The 5,152-nt window shown below is 38.1% G+C and overlaps 1 pseudogene; it reads right to left on the bottom strand.

Annotated features, from left to right (window-relative positions):
- Positions 1-1,959: 1,959 nt before the first annotated feature.
- Positions 1,960-5,152, bottom strand: part of LOC112839319 (kanadaptin-like) — a 12,903-nt pseudogene continuing 9,710 nt past the window's right edge.

The following is a 5,152-nucleotide window of genomic DNA, read 5'->3' as shown; positions in this document are numbered from 1 at the left end:
AGAGGGGAGGGGGTGGGGGGATGGGTTAGCCTGGTGATGGGTATTAAAGAGGGCACGTTCTGCGTGGAGCACTGGGTGTTACACGCAAACAATGAATCATGGAACACTACATCAAAAACTAATGATGTAGGGGCACCTGGGTGGCTCAGTTGGTTAAGCGACTGCCTTCGGCTCAGGTCATGATCCTGGAGTCCCGGGATCGAGTCCCACATCGGGCTCCCTGCTCAGCAGGGAGTCTGCTTCTCCCTCTGACCCTCTTCCCTCTTGTGCTCTCTGTCTCTCATTCTCTCCCTCTCAAATAAATAAATAAAATCTTTAAAAAAAAAAAACTAATGATGTAATGTATGGTGATTAACATAACATAATAAAAAAATATAAATAAATACATAAATAATAATAATTGCAGATGTAATTGAAATCAGGGTAGGTAATGAAAAGCAGGGTAGATAATGTAATGCCAAGGTTAATGAAAGGTGTTTGCATATGGTAAGAGAGTAGAACATACTTTTCGAACATCAGTTTGAATTCGGTGGGCCCAAGTCAGCCCTTTTAAAATGAAAGAATAGAATAGAATAGAGTAGAGTAGAGTAGAATAGAATAGGAATAGATCAGAACACATCCCATAAATGTAGTAAGGGTAAGGACTGTTTTATATTTGTGTGTGTGTGTGTGTGTGTGTGAGTGTGTTTGTGAGTGATGAGGTTGGTGGGGAGTAGGGAGGGAGAGAGAATAGTCTAGGTAACAATATAAAATATGTCTCTTACTGTGGGTACTTTCAAATTTTGAAACATACTGAAGCAGGTAGCATCTGCTCCATTTAGAAACATTCAAGTTTAAAACAAATAAATAAAATACTGCTTTAGCCACAGAAAATACACATACAGGTGGAACTCAGTCTAGATACAGCCAGTATGTGAATCCAAGTTGAATTTTTCATGTACAATACGAATTTATTAATTAAAGATGATCAAGAATGGGTATTTTGGAATTGAATTACTTACATTGAATTTACCAGTGCTTATTAAATCTCCAGTACATCCTAAACTTATTGAGGCTTTTATAGGTATTACTAGGTCATCTCTATTTACTTGTTTCCATTTCTCATTTCTCCCTTAATAGTTTAGATACATTTATGTAGTTGTATATTCAAAATCTTGTCACTAAGTAACAAATTGATAATGCCATATAAAAAATGCTATCTTGTGATATGTGAAACATCAGAATTTTTTAAACTACTTTAAAAGCAAGGTAACCATAAAATAATGTGTTAAGTTATGTTAAGATATGTTCAATGCAAGATTATGTCCCAAAACTTTCTGATCTCCTGAATTCTTTCCTCTCAGGGAATACATTGTTTTCTTACCCACAGGTAAAATAAATATCTTCTTTTTCCTTTGAAGAAAAACAACATGCATTCAAAATATTTATCTGAAATATCTTTCGTCAATGTAAAAAACTCTAAATTTCCAAATTAAACTTCCATAAGTGTTATAACTGATGACTGTTACTCGAGATAACATTTTAAATCAAATATTCAGAAAATCTGAAAAAATAAAGATCAATTCACTATTGAAAATTCTAAAATACAATCTCTAAATCTTCTCCCTTACTAAAGGAGAAGATAATTTGTAATCTAGAAAGGAAATAACCTATTTTAACTTTTGTTTATTATAAAACTTAAAGTATTATTAAAAAAACAATGAACTTGAGAAATAGAACTGCATATCAAAGTATTTCCTCCTCATGATAATTAAAATTTTGCCTTCTCACTTAGTAGGGCCAATCCCTCATTTTAATAATTCACAAAATATATTGTTCCATTCTTATAATGTACACAAACACTTTAATAAATTCTAAATTCAGGAGAATAAGAATAAGATCGGAGGATTAATTTAGAAGCCAAGAGCATGAAGACCAGTTCCACATTTTACAAGCAATCATCTGAACTCCTTTGGCCACTCACCATGGTATAAAAGCCCACGTTTCCCATGCTACTTGGTCCACAAAGTCTTCCTTTGCAACTCTGAAGCAATCAAAGGCCAATATTTTTATGAAATGGATCCTGCCACCATCATTTTGGGCTTCATTTGGGACCCATCCACAGCAGTCTGGGCCATCTTCTGGATATTTGGGGGAAAGTTTTGGTGGATGTTTTCTTGGACTGGTGGCTTTCTTTTCCTTCAACTCTTCTGTTTTTCTCAATTTCATTCTTTGAAGCTAGGGGTTCCTTGAATGATGAAGTTATTTTGCTAATCTCTCATTGACAATTATTCTGTTCCATCTGACTGAGGCATGCTTTCATGGGATTTTGTTTCTTTAGAGCATGTGAGAAGACTCCTTTCCCATACTGCTTCTTCTGGCTCTAACTTCTGCTACAGCCCACTCCTTCCACCCATCATTTTTTTCTTTTCACTCTCCTTTGTGTCCTTCTCTTCCTCCTCCACAGCTTCCTCTTCCTCCACATCAGGCTCATCTTTCAATCTCATTAGAGTCAGAGTGAGTTCTGGGTGTTTGGGGCAGGGGGATAATTTCCCTACAGTTCCAGTTTTTAATTTGGATTTGTTTCCTTTTTTCATGGCACCAAAGAGAATCAATGTAAGCTTTTTAGCTTTTCTTTTTTTTCCCTACATTTCTAATGTGATTTCCAGTCTTTTTTAGTTCTGGTATCTCTGTGGGATTTACAGGTTTTATCAACCTTTAAGTCTGTCCTTGTTTCCTCAGTTCCAAGTTCTCAAGTAGTTTCTTCCATGACACACCATCTAATGCACTCTTTGATTTTGTTTCTGACATGAAAGCATCTGAAACATCTGGAGATGGTGACTCTGATAGAGCTTTGCTTGAGGCTTTTAGCCTCTCAGAGATTTCAGAGAGTTCCCTTTCACTATCATTTAATTGGGCAACAAATGATTAAAAGGTCTCTGGCTTCTTGTCAATTTTTCAGCCTTCTTCATTTGCTTCAGAGGCTTCTTCTCAACCAGATCAGTCAGATCGAAGAATCTGTCATTATCATTACCATAAAAATCTTTGTCTTCCCAGTCTTTGGCTTTCTTTCTCCAAGAATCTGCCTCCTGACTCAGCAATCTCTAAGTATATAGGATCCGACAAGCTTCCAGTGAACACTATCATTACCTCCTTTCTCTTTTTTGAGCCAATGACTTCAGCCATCAGTTGTTTTTTGGTGGAATCAAATTTTACCCTGCAGAGAGAGAACACCCTTTGTTGCTGCTTGACCAGTTTCTTCAATTGCCTTACTACTCACTTGGATTCTGTTTCTGTCTTCCTCTGGTCCCTGCAGAATAAAGAGCTGGTGCCACTTCCAAAGCTAAGAACATGCTCCCTGTGGACCAGATAATAGGTGTGCTGTGTCATTTGGATTTGTTTGAGAAAAACACCATCCCTAGGTGCTTCCTAGAACATAGAGATAGAAGACAGGTCCCTGGCGATAGTATTGCATTTCAATGAAGTGTGCTCCGGAAAACATGTTGCAGCTAGGCAGTAGACTGAAAAGGCAGCAACTCATCCCTTTGGGTGCCATGGATGGTGCTGCTCTTCAGTGTCCATAAGCTGCAGGGGCCAGTGACCAGGCCTCCAGAGAAAGAGCTACTGTGGATTGGGGGACATGGCTGCTCTTCCTGTGGGACCCTGGGAATGGGGTCCAGCAGTGCCATGGGCTTTTCCTTCTTCACTTCCTTAGGGTTTGAGGGACTAGTAGCCAGGCTTTCCCCATGTCGTAAGTCAGCAGGGCTGACTTCATGAAGTCACCGTAGAGTGCTTTCACACTGGGGACTCTGACGAGGAGGAGGGAATTACAATTGATTTTTGATTCACTGGTTCTCTTAAACACAATGGAAACAATAACAGAGAAATCTACATTCATGTTTCAAGAAAAGATTTGAATAAGGCATGTATGTTGGGCTTTACTATGGAGTATGAAGCTATGAGGCAGAACTATGATTATATATTCCATATTCATATTTTTATACAGGTGAGGTCAATCACATTTCATACAAAATGTGACCTTAAAAAGGGAAACGACAGTTTTAACTTGATACATGAAAGCAAAAAGTGCAACCCATCCATTTACATTGTTGGTGGAAGGAGATGAGTTCTGTCCCCAGCCCACATATCAGAAACTAAAAACAGGAAGCCATATCTTAAGTAAAAATGTTTTGAGTTTACATGATTTATTATTTTCTGGGTGGGGGAAAGCTAACTCTGGGGTCTTAAGTGACAGCATTAAGCATAAACTCACTCCGGTGGCTATTCCAAAACATAATTTTAAATTGTTAGCCAGATCTTGACAATTCATGAGAAATCACAAACAGAAATGCTAAGCAGATTTATTTACCCTGGGCTTGGTCAAAATCTTGTTCACACTTCCCCTTGCTCACTAACACTCTTTTACACTTACCTCAAAGTGAGGTAAACTTGTCACATTCAAAGGTCAGAGCACCTTAGCCTCCAGAACAGCAGATGGGTGAAGGACGGACCCTCATATGAGGTCCCTGGATGATTGACAGCAGGTTGCTATGGGGTTGCTGTATGCCGGTGAGTGTGTACATGGCCACGTGTGTGCTGGGATGGCTTTAGGGAGTTGGGGGATCTCTTCCCATCCTCCCCTACCCAATTCTGAGGTCGCAGGACTCAACTAGAAGGCCAGTAATCCTATCTCTGCTCAACAATATCCTATTAGTTTCAGGTATATATTATAGCAATTTGATCTTTATAAACATAATAAAATGATCCCCATAAGTTTAGTTATCATCTATCAATACAAAGTCATTACAATATTATTGACTGTATTTTCTATGCTGTGCATTATATCCCCATGACTTATTTCATAGCTAAAAGTTTGTACCTCTTATCCTCTTTACTTATTTTGCCTACTCTCCACTCCTCCCCACTCTGGTAATCACCACTTTGTCTCCTTTATCTATGAATCTGTTTCTGTTTTGTTTTGTTTGTTCATTTGTTTTGTTTTTTTTTTTAGATTCTGTATATAAGGGAAATCCTATGGTATGTATTTCATTTAGCACAATACCTTCTAGGTCCATTGTAGTTGTTGCAAATGGCAAGATTTTATTCTTTCTTATGGCTGAGTCCATTGTGTGTGTGTGTGTGTGTGTGTGTGTGTGTGTGTGTGTGTGTGTGT

This window comes from Callorhinus ursinus, unplaced genomic scaffold (genome assembly GCF_003265705.2).
Source record: "Callorhinus ursinus isolate GAN/ISIS: 27379988/994484 unplaced genomic scaffold, GSC_fseal_2.0 scaffold54, whole genome shotgun sequence".
NCBI classification, from domain to species: Eukaryota; Metazoa; Chordata; class Mammalia; order Carnivora; family Otariidae; genus Callorhinus; species Callorhinus ursinus.
Note: the sequence above shows the minus strand (reverse complement) of the source record. Positions and strands in the feature narration are given on the sequence as shown.